The sequence below is a fragment of the Terrapene carolina genome, unplaced genomic scaffold (assembly GCF_002925995.2).
Source record: "Terrapene carolina triunguis isolate 2854851 unplaced genomic scaffold, T_m_triunguis-2.0 Scaffold34021, whole genome shotgun sequence".
NCBI lineage: Eukaryota > Metazoa > Chordata > Testudines > Emydidae > Terrapene > Terrapene triunguis.
In genome coordinates this window covers 3122023-3138176 of record NW_020698372.1, presented here as the reverse complement: position 1 = coordinate 3138176, position 16154 = coordinate 3122023, and positions in this window count along the sequence as shown.

The window sequence follows — 16154 nt, the reverse complement described above, 5'->3', positions numbered from 1 at the left end:
TGTTAACTGTTGCTATAAAATCTCTTTGGAATGCTCATATATTTTGTGCCACAGAATCCTGTCACCATGTAAATTATGTGGGAGAGTAAAGCAGGTTTCCAAACAGGGGAAGAATCCAATTAAATTGCCTCCTCCCATACACATTTTCACAGAAAATGTCTGGTCTTTGTGTCAATCGGAAAATCCATAGTTTGCCTCTTGTTTTTCTGTTTACCGTGGAAAATAGTGTGATCTTAACTGGCTATGGGCTGGCACCATAGGTATAAGAGGGATAGAGTAAAAGCAAACCACTACGTTCTACCAGATTCTTTGGAGGATTCTGAGAGACAGAGCGTGGCTGTGAATTTGTACACAGCATATGAAATATTCATGTAAATGCAATTACAACCAATTCCATTATTTATCCTGTCCAGTCATTCATATCCCATTACAGACAATATCACTGAGATTTTTACTGTGTAACCCATGCCAGTCTTCTGTCACCAATTCAATACACACACACAAAAACCCCCATTACTTGTTATGACAGGAGTGTACTAAAATCTCACTTCTCAGTGGCTCCTCCCTGGCCTGGCAACACATGCTGACTTGTCCCTAGTCACAATGTCTTTTCCAAAGCTATTGGCGCCACTACTATCAGGAATTGCATTATGGCAGCAGAGGATACGTATTTCCCTTTATGTAATATTACAGAAGATGGAGATGATGTTTCTAAGAATAATGCTCAAAAACATAATACCCCAGCAGGTAGGTAAAAGCCTGAGTACCAAAATGTCTATTGGTCTATAATATAACATGTGATCTGTATTTGACAGCTAGATCCAAAATATGGTCTATTATGTCATACTAAACTTGGAGTCACTTGTGCCTTAAATTTCATGTGATTTCTAGAGGTATAAACTGTTGGTTACTCAGAGTGGACAGAATCCACATCTTCTCTTTACCCCTTGTTTAAAAGAGCATTACTCATAGCCTGGTAACAAAAGGTGCATTTCCCAAATGCTTTCACAAGGGTAAATCATGTATTTTCAGTCTAAAATGACTTGTTTTAGATTAAGGAAAGCAACAACAAGAAAGAACAAAAGTACAGAGAGAGCACTATGTGTGCCTCCCCTTTAACAAGCTGCAACATCTCTGAAAACAAAAGGGCTGTGTCCCCTGCAGGCAGAGTTCTTAGAAATGTAAAAAAAAACATAAGCATTTTACATTACCTACACCACACAAATGTATTCTAAATAATGGTGGTGTATTCATTAACATCTGATGGGGACAATGCAAGAGAGTTTTGCAGGCAAATTACTATGCAAGACTAGAAAGGGATGACTTATTGACTTGCTGGGAAAGAAAGAGGATACGCTGTCTGGATAGGAGATACTTGAGCTGGGGAGGGAGACTGAACTGACCTTGCATCTGAGCTGCAGAGCGGGGAGTGGGGTGGGAGGGAGAGAGATCTTTCCAGCCATCTCTCTCCCACTTAATATTATGTTTAGCAATAGTAGGTGAGTTTATGTCAAATTATCTTTAATGTTTGTCTCTAAGGAACTTGATTTTAATTAAGCTATCTGAATGAGATGATCTATATCAGGCAATATGACGGGGGAGGGAGGGAGGTGCATCCTGAATTCTGATGCCAGAGGAGGTTGAGTGTCAATAGACATAGAATGCATAAATTATAAAGCCAAACGGGACCATTGTGATCATCTAGTCCAGGGTTCAGCAACCTTTCAGAAGTGGTGTGCCGAGTCTTCATTTATTCACTCTAATTTAAGGTTTCGCGTGCCAGTAATACATGTTAACATTTTTAGAAGGTCTCTTTCTATAAGTCTATAATATATAACTAAACTATTGTTGTATGTAAAGTAAATAAGGTTTTTAAAATGTTTAAGAAGTTTCATTTAAAATTAAATTAAAATGCAGAGCCCCCCGGACCGGTGGCCAGGACCCGGGCAGTGTGAGTGCCGCTTTCGGCATGCGTGCCATAGGTTGCCTACCCCGATCTAGTCTGACCTCTTGTGTAACACTGGCCACAGAACTTCCCCAAAATAATTCCTAGAGCAGATCTTTTAAAAAAATATCAAACCTTGATCTAAAAATGGCCAGTGATGGAGACTCCACCACAACCTTTAGTAAGTTGCTCCAGTGGTTTATTACCCTCACTGTTAAAAACGTGCACAAGTAACAGCCTTATCAGTGCGTCAAAAGCAAGGGAATAGTGAGAACCCCCCAGAAAGGTGCTCTGAGAACACTGGCTGAAGTGAGTGTGAGCACAAAGGGAACTTACAGACCTGGAGGTTGCCAAGTGCAGTTTAAGCCTCCCATATTCAGAGGTATCTAAATCTTCCTGGCGGTATTTACAACATTGGTGGATGTGAGTGATGTTTAAAAAATATGTAGGAGTCATTATAGTTTATAGAGTACAGTCTTACAGACAACTAACAGACTAGGATATGTGTCATTTACTCTAAAGATGGCATAGTGAAATACTACATAGATTTCCCACATAGTTATGGAGCCATATATTAGACTAAATACATAATGCATGAAGGTATTTGAACTGTATTTATTTTGACAAGTACACACTGCAGATAGGAGAATGTATTCCAGTCCTCGGCATCTGTAGCTCTGTCTTCTGAATATCTAATGTTTATTCTTCTTGCGCATTTTATGTGTTAGAAGGAAAACATTCTACTCTACCTTAACCGCATGGGTACTGACCGGTAACAGAGGAACAAGACACAGACTGAGGTACATACAGCAAAAGGCCCTACAAAAACTCTATAGTAGCAAACCCTAATGAGATGTGACGTTATTTAAAAAGGAAGCAGTTAGCATACAGTTGGATTATTTTTCTCCTACTTCTTTTCCACGTACTTACATACTGTGCTTTAGTACTAAATGTTCTTGATTAAGCTACTTGAGCAAGGCGTAAAATAGAGCTGACTTCTGGTTTTTCACTCTGCAAAGTGTTCTCAACACTAAAATTTTTTGAACCATTTCATGAATCATTGCAATAAAAGTGTGGTCAAGCTTCAATAAATGTTTCTTTAGCTTTGGAACACATCAAAGATTTGGTGCATTCAGGTTCAGGAGTTTAGTTCAACTCATTATAAAGGTACTTGAAATATTTAGAGCCAACTTTGGATTTCAAAACACCTCAAAATTCAAGAATGTCTGGATCCAGGGTCTTGCTTTGGGTCCATTTCTAATTTTTAGCAGTGTGATAAATCAGGCCAGCGGAAAATGTTCAAAGTGCCTCAATAACTTAGGTGACTTAGGAGCCTACGTTTCATTGAAAGAGAAAGAAGACTTCAGCTCCCAAGTGCCTAAGGGCTAGATTCACAAAGGAACTTAGGTGCTGTGATGCTCAGCATAACAATGTCTAACTTCTAAGTGCCTAGAAAATCACTGGGATTCACAAAGCCTGGCTTAGGGGCTCAGGCTTCCTATACAATTAATGGAGAGAGATAGGCATGCATAGAAGCCAGCACTGCTCAGCAGCTCCCCACCTAAGCTAGCCAATGGGACATGAGGTGCCAAACCAAGAGATATATGCTAAATTACCTCGCACCCTCCCTCGTGAGTTCAGTGCCTAAGTCAGGGCTGGAAGGAGTCACCTATTCTCAGCTATGAACTCTCTGTTGGCGTCAGGCATCTAAGGTGTTTCTTGCAAGAAGTTGATGGGTGGTCCCTCAGTCTCTCCTGCTGAAGCTGTTCCACTTTGGATAACGAAAGCATCCTTGGAGCAGAGGGAGTGGATGCTGGGTCTCCCACCTCCTGACGAGTGCTCTAACTACCAGGCTATGGAGTCATTCTCATGCTTGCGCTCTCTTCTTGGCCCAAAGACTCTTTCATTATTTAATCCAAAGTAGAATAGCTTCCACAGGAGAGACTGAGGGAGTCCTACATTACAACATCCCATAGCTCAGTGGGAAGAGCACTCTTCTGAGAGATGCCAGAGCCTCATTTAAATCCCTTCGCCTGGTCAGGCAGAGGGTGGACTTGACACAGGGACCTCCCACATCCCAGGTGGTACCCTAGCAACTGGACTAAAAGTTATGAGGGAAGCTCCCCCTCAACCCTCACAGCTGCTTGGTGTGAAGTTAGGGGTGCTCAGAACATGCCTACTGGATTGGGCCCCACAGGCGAGTTAGACAGAGGAACATCTATCTTCCCCCGGTTTGTGAATCCATGGAAAAATAAATTTTGACCAGCTCTACTGATATGCTTACTCCAGGTTAGTGGCCACGAGCTTCAGAACTACCATGAGACTACTCATGAAGTAAGGTCCTATTCATTATGAGTAAGACTACCAGAATCTGGCCCATAGTAATCAGAGGAAGCAATGGAAAGATACTGAAAAACATGGTTTAAACAACTAGTTATTGCACAAAGAACTACATTTTGCACTTTTAGCAAGATAGTATGTCACAAATGAAATTTGGTGGGGAGTTGTTATTCCTAAGGGCATAAGGGCTTTTTCTTTTGTTTTTTGTTTGAATATGTTAAGAAAACATATAAAGGAAAATTGCCATCAGATAAATGGCTATTCAAGAGTTACTCTCTCTTCTTTTGAAAACACAAGATGTTTGAAGTCTCTGTAGTTGATTGTTTCAGTTCAATTGCACACTTAAAGTAATTATCTTTTAAAGGTGTTATTTTAAAAATGCAAAAATTCTGCTTTAAAATAATTTTAGGAGGATGAATCCAACTGACAAGAGTGAGGGGATTCTGAGATGAAACCAACATTGCACCCCTAGTTCACCCCATGTTTATGTTAAGGTATCACAAAACTGCCAGAATAGTTGTTGATCTGACACATGGCCTCTCTTTTGCATGCACAACCCAAGAGTGGGTGCCCAATCCTATTTTAAGATGTTTTATCAAACAGAATATCACAGTATCATAAATTATTTGGTACCATCCTGTTTGTTTTGAGCTAATAACTGCACATTTCCTGAAGTGTTAGAAACCAGCTTTAAATCTTTGGTCCCACAAAACCAAATTGTAAAGAGGTTTAATAAGCTTTACTGATAGAGCTCTGTAGCGGGGTGGTCACCCGCTCCTGCTCTGAGGGGTTTAAAAACAGCCCTTGGAAAGGACCGGGGGAGGGGGGGGTGAGAGAGAACACCCTGGGCTGATTGGGGGAAGTAGACGCAGCTGGGCCACGCCCCAATCAGAGCCCAGCTGGCCCTATAAAGGCCAGGGCGGCCAGAAGCTCAGCATTCTCTCTCTGAGTGCAGAGAGAGAAGGGCCTGGCTGCAGGGAACTAGAGCAGAGTACCTGGGTGGAGCAGGGCTGGGGAGCTCCAGCCTGGAAAGCCCCAGGCTGCAGCCTAGTGTTAGGCCAGGAGGTACTGGGGGTTGCAGAGGGCAGCCCGGAGATAGGCCAAGGCAGCAGGCCCAAACCCAACCTTGCCTGAGATGAGTAGGCTGATACTGCAGTCTGCCCCAGGGAGTGGGGCTAGATGGTGACAGGCAGTAGCCTGACACTGAGGCGAGGTAGGGTTAGTGGGTGGGGTTCCCCTGGGAGGGGAGACCTAGCGTGTGGGTACTGCCAGGGCGCAGCACCCCGAGCAAGGGGCACCGGGGTCCTGGGAGGGACACGGGGCCCAGAAGTAGAGAGCAAGGCAGATCACCGGCCTGCAGAGGGCGCTCCGGAGGCTGGGTCGAGCTAATTCCCTGAGAGACCAGCAGGAGGCGCCGCAGGCATGAGTCCAGTCATGTTACAAGCTCCAATAATACAGAGACCTATGGAACTTGTTGCCAGGCAGGAGTGCAAGTAGGACAGTACTCTCCAGTATGCAGTACTGGCAAGAGATTTTTAGCGGGTACAGGGTACCAGAAAGACTTGGAGCTAGCTTCTCCCCTCCCCAGAGGGGTGGGTGGGGCTGCGCTCCTGCTCCTTAAAGGAGCAGAAAGCAGCTAGGGAGGGAATTCATTCTTTAAATGACTTTAACAGCACAATACATATGCTAACAAACTTAAACAAAGGCTTTAAACCAGCTGCCTCAGGAATCTGCCAAGAACTTTGCAGAAAATATGTTCCTCATCTTAGCAATGGAGCTAAGACTTATCATACATCTGCCCACCTTTATTCAAATGAAGCTCCTTCTGATCTGACAGCTCAGGCATTGTCAGAACAATTTACAAACTTGGAACCTAATCCTGTAAACCCTTAATCATTTGATCAATCCCATTGAAGACAATGGGACTATTTGCATGACTATGGACCACTTTTGTGGGCTGATAAGTGTTTCAGGAGTCTGTTCCTATAAAGAAAGTTGAATCCCCCATTGAAATGCAATGTTTGGGTACAATACCATAAAGCAGTTTAGGATACAGTTCTACTTAAAATTTGTCTTTTAATAAGTCATACATATGCTGAAATGGCTCCTCAGCCAACTCCCATATTCCATATAAACAGACTGAATACTACATATCTCGGGGGGAAGTGAGTAGTTAAGCATGTTGATGTTTGTATATATCAGGGGTCAGCAACCTTTCAGAAGTGGTGTGCCGAGTCTTCATTTATTCACTCTAATTTAAGGTTTTGCGTGCCAGTAATACATTTTAACATTTTTAGAAGGTCTCTCTCTATAAGTCTATAATATATAACTAAACTATTGTTGTATGTAAAGTAAATAAGGTTTTTAAAATGTTTAAGAAGCTTCATTTAAAATTAAATTAAAATGCAGAGCCCCCCCGGACCGGTGGCCAGGACCCGGGCAGTGTGAGTGCCACTGAAAATCAGCTCATCACGCGTGCCACAGGTTGCCTACCCCTAGTATATACAAAGGGGGGCATCAGAGGGGATGGGGAGAGCATGGGGGCCCCAGGCTGGGCAGGGAGGAATCACATGGAGGGTTATGTGAGGAGATCACATGCCCCCCCTTGTGTCCCTCCCATGAGTGCAGTACTGGCAAGAAATGATTTCTACTTGCACCACTGTTGCCAGGGGATGTTATGAAGGCCAAAACTATAACGGGGTTAAAACAAGAATTAGGTAAGTTCATAGAGGATAGATTCATCATATTAGCCAAGATGCAATCCCATGCTCTGGGTGTCCTTAGCCTCTGACTGTCAGAAGCTGAGAATAGATAACGGGATGGACCACTCGATGATTGACTGTTCATCCCCTCTGAAGCACCTGGCATTGGCCACTGTCAGAGGACAGGATACTGGCTAGATGGATCATTGGTCTGACGCAGTATGGCTGTTCTTATGTTGGTCAGGACCTGAATGTTGTAATGTTTTCTGGATGTGTTACAATATGCAAGTCTTGTACAGGGAGAAATTCACAGAGTGACAACCCATTCATTACAATTTGTGATAGGCTAACAAGAGCATCACTGGATCTTATGGTGAAAAAGCCAACAGCATATGAGCACAGATGAATATTTCAGATCTGGTATAGTCAGATCATATTGTTTTCTGAATGGCTAATAGTAAGTAAGGTGGTCAACAGCTAGTTAGCGGCGCCTACATAGATCCCAGCAGCAGATATTCTATTATACTGGCAGAACAAAAGGATGATGTGTCTAGCCCTTACAAAGTTGATAGTGAAATATGTTATGTTGTCCTCCCACAGGTGTTCCCTCCTGAAGACCATTTCAGCATTACTAGTTGGGTTGTCTCCCCACACAGGTCAGGCTGGACATATTTATGAGGATTAAACTACTATGAGTGGGTCATGGCAAAGATGTTGTTTGGGGGTCAATAATGTAGGGTTACCAGATAGCAACTGTGAAAAAATGGGACGGGGTGGGGGGTAATAGGCGCCTATATAAGAAAAAGTCCCCAAAAATGGGACTGTCCCTTTAAAAATGGGACGGATGGTCACCCTACAATAATGTCAAGTGCTGCACAGGTCCCACAGCCCAAGCACATGGCTAGTTAGTTTTCCCCATCTATGTCATTCTGGGGAAAGATAGGATGTAGGTGGTGCTGAGGGTTAATAATGTAGCTCTTTCTATTTACCATACACAAATGGTAGATACATACTTTCAGCCTGGATGGCTTACATCAGACTAAGGAAAAAAACTAAAATAAGTCTTCATGGGAAAGAGAGAGAAGCAGTGTGTATTATGCTCTAACAGCCATCTTGAATTGTCTCATTGCATCACTTCCAAGCAGACAGGCAGGAAGAGAAAATGGAGTCTCGGCAACTTCCCTTCATTTGCATGCCTACATACACACCACAATAGGTTTTCACTACTGGATTTGAATTCTGATTAGGTTGTAAATGAATATGGGCTTGATCCTGCACCGCTGAAGTCAGTGGTAGTCTTACCATTGATTTTAGCTAAAGCAGAATCAAACCCTGTCAGCTTTGGTGGTCTCAGCATAGTCCCTTCAGTGGTTGTCCAGATCACCACCACTTTCAGAAACAGTGAAGTGGGGCTAGGAGACTCCATTCAGAGGTGGCCTCCTACCTAGCTAGCTCCTTCCAGTGTCTTTTGGTGCACTTTATTAATTTTTACTAATATGATATTAAATAAAAGGTTATGTAATATATTAACAATTTCAAAGTGAGCATGAGACAATACTCCCATAGATCAAAACACCACAAACTAAAGAGATTCATTGAATTTAAGAAACTAATATACAAACACACTCACTTTACTCTAAATGTCTCATAAAATTTCGTGCCACACAACTTTGGGAGCAGAGCCAGGAAGTTTAACTAATTCAAGAATCTACTCTGAACAGTAAATCTTGTTGACAGAAACCTCTTCTTTAATGGCAAACAGCTGGAGACAATGGAAAGTGAGCAGCAAAAAGACCTATTTTCTTCAAGGATCATTCCTGTTACATTTCACTGCAATCACCTGGTAATGTCTAGTTTCTGTCATTCGTGCTCTCAGTTCCCAATGGTCTGCAAACTCATTTACCCCCAAGGGATCAGGATGTTGCCTTAGCTCAAAGGTGTTTTTACGGGAAAGCACACCCACTTAGGAACAACAAAGAGTTATTCAAATAGAGATTTGAGTGAGCAGCCATTCTATTCCCAGTCATTGGATTAATACAGCTGACTCTGACACATTCTTGGGGAAAGGTTCGCTAGGAACAGGGCTCAAACTGCGTGAGGAGAGGGACACAGTTCTCATTAGGACATTTAAATTTTAAAAATAGTTGTGGAACTCAAAGAAGAGGACAAATAAGTAACAGGGCATTGCCCGTGCTGAATGTTTGCCAGTTAACCGCTACACACGATCTGCCTGTGATTTCCCTAGAAATTCTATACTGGTCAAGGATAGCGTGGTCTTGTGTATCCATGCACTGGTGGGTACAATAGAGTAGGGATAAGGACACAGAAAGCATTTAATTCCCCATCCCTTCCTTATACCCTTCTTCAGGGGTCAGGCACGATCACAGGGTTTGTGCTCTGCAAGACGAACATTCTCCTGATGAAAAATGTGTGTAGTATTTGATAGGAATTAAACTGATCAAATTCTATTTCTATAGAAATGTAATGGGGTTCTACAAAAAAATCCTCTAATATTCTATAGATTTGAATAGAGAATGATTTCCTTTCAAAAGGTGCTTTGAAGCCTACCATAGCATTCTATAGCAGGGATATCATTTTCTACTCAGTTCTATAGGGCATGTCCATAAGAGTTAAAGCAGCTGGATTTCCTACTGCCTCTTGTGACTCATACAACATCAATCTGAAAGATCGTTCCCCAAAATATATATTTTTGCCAAAATATAACACACGAGATAGAAATGATGCCAGTACAAAATGCTGTTGTCTCATGGAAAACAGCAGCCTGCCTGCCCTGCTAATGAATCCACTCTGCTGGCATAGCACCTCCTGTCAATCAGTGCTATGTTCAAATTCAGCGCAAGAGGCCCTTTCATCATGGCACATCAGTGTGAGAAGCAAGGTAACAAGCTCAATTTGCCTTTTTTGAACAAACATAGCAGATAAGTAGTTTCCCCATAGGAATGCCTATAAATAAAAATAAATAACTACATTTCAAGAGGAGACTAAGTGTCATTATTTCTTAAGGTCTATGGGTCTTTGTACAGGTATCTGTGACATAGTAGGGTAAAATCCAGACTAATGAGCAGCTGTGACACCACTGCCCTGCACCCTTGGGTGCCTTACAATGGCTTGCTGAAGTAGCTCCCACCTGGGCATCTCACAAACAGCCTCCCAGCATGCAAGTCACCATCTGTGTATAACTACAGCCTGCCAGCCACACTAGGGTTACACTCTGGCTCTCACCAGCCTTGATTATACTGCAAGGTGACCCCAACACAGCCCCAGTCTTAGATTTCCCCCCTAGAAATGTATGATTACTATAGCAGTCTTTCCATGGAGTCACAGACAGTCCCCTTAGGTGATCCAATCTATCTTGCCACCCAGGCAAGCTGGACTTAGTGATAAAAGGTCACTTACACCAAAAATCATAACAATATGCAGGTTCCTTCCAGTACCAAGAGACCAGTCACTTACCCCAGATCATTTTGGACCTTAGATCTTACATCAAAGATAAATGCCTTTAGCCAATCCTCTAATTAACTATCTAAAGGTTTATTAACTGGGGAAAAAATAAGAGATTGTTATTTACAGGTTAAAGCAAGCAAACATATACACACAAATGAGTTACCATCTACGGTTCCTAAAGATGACAGAGAGTAGTACTCTGTCAATTCAAAATGCCTTTCAGGGTGGATCTGGGGTAACCTCATGGGGATCTCTGCCTTAGTTTAGTGTCTGGCCCTGTGAGAGTTCAAACAGCAAAGAGATGAAAAATTCTCTTGTGACCCTGTTTTATCTTTTACATTTAGGCTTTGTCTACACTAGCACTTTTGTTGGCAAAACTTTTTTTGGTCAGGGGTGTGAAAAACACACTCCGACCAACATAAGTTTCACCGACAAAAGCACCAGTGTGGACAGCGCTATGTCGGCAGGAGACACTCTCCCACCAACATAGCTACTGACACTCATTGGGGGAGCTCTCTCTCTCAGCATAGATTGGCTACACTGGAGACCTTATAGCGGCACAGCAGCAGTGGTACAGTTGTGCGGCTGTAAAGTCCGTAGTGTAGACATAGCCCCTAGTCTTCCAGTCTATGGCCTTGGCTACACTTGCAGATGTACAGCGCTGTGAGTTAAACCTGACTTCGTGCAGCTGAGTAGGGAAAGTGCTGCAGTCTGTCCACACTGACAGCTGCCCAGTGCACTGTCGTGGCCACATTTGCGGCAAATGCAGCGCTATTGGGAGCGGTGCATTATGGCAGCTATCCCACAGAGCACCTCTTCCCATTCTGGCGCCGTGGGTTGTGGGAAGGGGGCATAGGTGCGGGGCATTCTGGGTCCTGTCCCAATGCCCCGTGATGCATCGCTTCGCATCCCAGAAATCCCTTTGTTTCCGTCCACCTTTGGCGCCATCTTCCAATAGTTTCTGTGCAGCGTGATCTGTCTACGGGAAATGGAGCCCGAACTGCTGAGGCGTATGCTGACTTATCTCGCCAGCACGTCACGTTTGGCTGTCGAACTATTCCTTAAGATCCAAAGTGACAGTGAGAGTGAGAAGTCCGATGATGCTATCTAGCCGCGTAACGCGTACGACACGAAATTGCTTGTGGCATTCACGGACATGCTCAGCATAAGCATAAAGCTTATGCAGGGCAAACTCATAAATTGTTCGCCCTCTATAATACTGATAGAGAGAGATGCACAGTTGTTTGCTCCCCCAGGTATTAATACATACTCTGAGTAAATTACTAAATAAAAAGTGATTTTATTAAATACAGACAGTAGGATTTAAGTGGTTCCAAGTAGTAACAGGCAGAGCAAAGTAAGTCATCAAGTGAAATAAAATAAAATGCGCAAATCTATGTCTAATCAAACTAAATACAGATAAGTTCCTCACCAGTTCCAGAATGCTCCCTTTTACAGGCTAATCTCCTTTTAGCCTGGGTCCAGCAATCACTCACACCCCCTGTAGTTACTGTCGTTTGTTCCAGTTCCCTTCGAGTATCCTGGGGGGGTGGAGAGGCTCCTTCCTTAGCCAGCTCAAGACCAAATGGAGGGGTCTCCCACGGGTTTAAATAGACTCTCTCTTGTGGGTGGAGACCCCCCTCCTCCCTCCTATGCAAAGTCCAGCTCTAAGATGGAGTTCTGGAGTCACCTGGGCAAGTCACATGCCCCTGCATGACTCAGTTTTTACAAGCCGAAGCCATTGTCCACATGGTATCTTGCATGTCTCCAGGAAGACTTCTTATGTGGATTGGAGCATTCCAAGATGCATTGTTCCCCAAGTGTTTCCTGATCAGGTACTTAACCTGGTGAATTCCTTCCTAAAGAAGCTGACCAAATGCCTCACAAAGCTTACTTAGAAACCAAGCAAGCATACAGCCCATATTCTTAACCTCAAGTAGAAAATGATATATATGTACAAATAGGATGAATAGATATAGTAGACCATAACCTTTACGGAGATATGTTACATGGCACAGGCAGCACAAAACATATTCCAGTTATATCATACATACATTTATAAACACCCCCCCATAAAGCCTTATGGGGTACGCTGTCACACCTTGCTGCTGTCAAGGCTCCCTGTGTAGGGTTTCATGAGCCACGGCTTTAATGGGTAAGCGGGATCTCCAAGGATCACAATGGGCATTTCAACTTCCCCTACCGTGATCTTCCGCTCTGGGAAAAAAGTCCTAGCCTGCATCTTCCTGAACAGCCAAGTGTTCTGAAAGATGCATGCGTCATGCACCTTTCTGGGCCAGCCTGTGTTAATGTCAATGAAATGCCCACGGTGATCCACAAGCGCCTGGAGAACCATAGAGAAATACCCCTTCTGATTAACGTACTCGGATCCTAGGTGGGGTGGTGCCAGAATAGGAATGTGCGTCCCATCTATTGCCCCTCCACAGTTAGGGAACCCCATTTGTGCAAAGCCATCCACTATTTCCTGCACGTTACCCAGAGTCACGGTTCTTCTGAGTAGGATGCGATTAATGGCCTTGCAAACTTGCATCAACACGATTCCAACAGTCGACTTTCCCACTCCAAACTGGTTTGCGACCAACTGGTAGCTGTCTGGAATTGCCAGCTTCCAGATTGCAATAGCCACCCGCTTCTCCACTGGCAGGGCAGCTCTCAATCTCGTGTCCTTGCGCCACAGGGTGGGGGCGAGCTCCTCACACAGTCCCATGAAAGTGACTTTTCTCATCCGAAAGTTCTGCAGCCACTGCTCGTCATCCCAGACTTCCATGACGATGTGATCCCACCACTCGGTGCTTGTTTCCCGAGCCCAAAAGCTTTATGCAGGGTAAAACGGATTTATCTGGGTTTAGACCCCATTGGGAGTTGGGCATCCGAGTGCTAAAGACAAGCACACTTCTGTGAGCTGTTTTCAGGTAAACTTGCAGCTTTGGGACAAGTGATTCAGACCCTGGGTCTGTGTTGGAGCAGACGGGAGTGTCTGGCTCAGCAAGACAGGGTGCTGGAGTCCTGAGCACGCAGGGAAAACAGGAGCAGGGGTAGTCTTGGTACATCAGGTGGCAGCTCCCAAGGGGGTTTCTGTGATCCAACCCATCACACAAGGAACGGTTCAACTACAGGCTGAGCTGGTGCCGAATGACTGTGGAGTGTGCCTTTGGCCGTTTAAAGGCCCGCTGGCGATCTCTGTATGGGAAGCTGGACTTGGCCGAAAACAGCATCCCCGCGGTTATATCTGCATGCTGTGCCCTCCATAATATTTGTGAAGGGAAGGGTGAAAGCTTCACTCAGGCATGGACCTCTGAGGTTCAACACCTGGAGGCTGAATTTGCACAGCCAGAGAGCAGGGCTATTACAGGGGCCCAGCGCGGGGCTGCAAGGATTAGGAATGCCTTGAGGGAGCAATTTGAGGCTGAAAACCAGCAGGGATATCTGGTGCCCTGCACGGGAGTGAAGTGCAGTAGTTCCAATCTTTAGGAATCAGTGTTTGCTAAGCAGACAAGCAGACTTGTAGTGCCTGTTTATTTTCTGGGCTAAGGAGTCTTTTACTTTATGCAATAATAAAGAATGTTTTCAAAGCCAAAAAATCCATTTATTGAAAAGAAAATCCATTTATTTATTGAAAAGAAACAAGGGGGTGGAGTGGGGAATGGTACAATCACAGATTCGCGTATGTCCTGTCTGGTGTGCTGTGCAGTGAGTGCTGCACTTCAGGATAGCTATACTGCATGGTGATGGGGGTTGAGTGCAGAGGGTAAGGGTCGTGGTTTTCAGGGCTGGGTGGTGAAGATACTGGTGTTGGAGGCAGCGGGTGGTGTAAAGAACATGGAAGTTGGGGAAAGTGGGTTGGAGGTGAAGTGGGGCACAACGGAAAGAGTTTTGGGACAAGGGCTGTGGGGGGGGGCGTTTGCGTTTGCGGTACTGCTCCTCTTTCTGCATGGCTACGAGCTCCTGGATAGCGTTTGCTTGGCGCTCCAGGATGCTTATGAGCCGATCCGTGCTTTGCTGCCGGTGCTCCGGGGTTTGCCGCCGGTGCGCTGCGTTTTCCTGGCGGATCCTGCTTTCTCTCTCCCTCCAGTTCTGTGCTTTCTCATTCTCTTTAATAGATTGCCGCATCACATCTTGCAGCATGTCTTCTTTGCTTTTTTGCGGTCTCTTCCTGAGTCTTTGCAGTCTCTGAGCAGGCGATAAGAGGGATGGCTGAGATCTCAAGGTTGATGCAGCTGTATAGGCAAAATGCAACATTTAACAGAGGCAGCATTGTTTATACCAGACAGAGTAATGATTCCCCCCGCACTTAAGGAGTAGAAAACACACAGGGTCTACACAATAGCATAATTTTCCCATCCGAAAAAGAGCACACACATCCCACGGGAGCCTCAAAATGGTGAGTAAGGGGGACTGATTGTTTCAGGGCTGCACTGTCCTCTGGGTTTCTGTGCCTTGGGGAGAGCCAACAGCTTCAGGGGGCACCTACACTGAACACTGTCCCAACATTTTCCACAGGAGTTCGTCCTGGACGATATCTCGCTGCTGAGGGTGACCTGGGAAGCAAGGGAGGGTCTTCTACTGCAATGCAGCTTCCGCCCTGGCCCATATGCAGCATGCTTGTGTGCAGCAATGGTCCCACCGCCTCTCGCGGCACAGTGGCGCAGACATGCCTGGCTGGGACAAGGACCACGGTGGCTCTCTCGATAAACCTGCGCAAGCCCATTGCACACATTCTGGATGAGACATTTGAGGAGATTACCGAGGCCGATTACTGCGATGTGATAAACCACATCAATGCACTATTCCGCATCTAGGCATGCATGCCTAACCCTCCTCTCCCAAAGAGCTCACACCGAAAAAATTCCTTCCCGAAAAAAAAAAATGCTTACCGGGAACCTGCTCTTCTGTTTGTCCTCCACAAAGTACTGGCCACTGCGACTGGCCACCTTCCTCCTGGCTCGAGAAGAGCTCCTGGCTGCATGGCTCCTGGGATTCCGGGGTGTCTCCATCCGGCCCACCACCATCACTCCCGTTTTCCTCCTCCTCCTCCCCCCCCCCCATACCGGCTCTGAAGTGTCCATGGTGGTGCTCGGAGTGGAGGTGGGGTTAACCCCAAGTATCGCATCCAGCTCTTTGTAGAATCGGCAGGTCGCGGGGGGAGCACCCGAGCGGCCGTTTGTGGTAGGCACTCCGCAGCTCCTTCACTTTAATCCTGCACTGCAGGGTGTCCCGGTCATGGCCCCTTTCCATCATGTCCTTTGATACCTTCCCAAAGGTATCGTAATTTCTACGGCTGGAGCGCAGCTGGTACTGGACAGCTTCCTTCCCCCAAACACTGATGAGGTCCAGCAACTCACCATTGCTCCATGCTGGGGCTCGCTTGGCGCGTGGAGGCATGGTCACCTGGAAAGATTCGCTGATAGCACTCCACGCCATGCCGGGCTGAGCAAACAGGAAGGGGATTTTTAAAATTCCCGGGGAATGTAAAGGGTGGGTCACATGGTTGGTTACCTGCGGCCAGGGCAGTAGAGTTTGAACTGATGACCGGAGTGGCTAGAACAGGCATTGTGGGATACTGCCGAATAATTCTGGAGGCCATTCACAGCGCATTGGGTGGCCACACTGGCGCCGCAGCGCTGCAGCGGCAGTGCAATACTCGCTATTCCTCTCAGGGACGTGGAGTACATGCAGCTCTG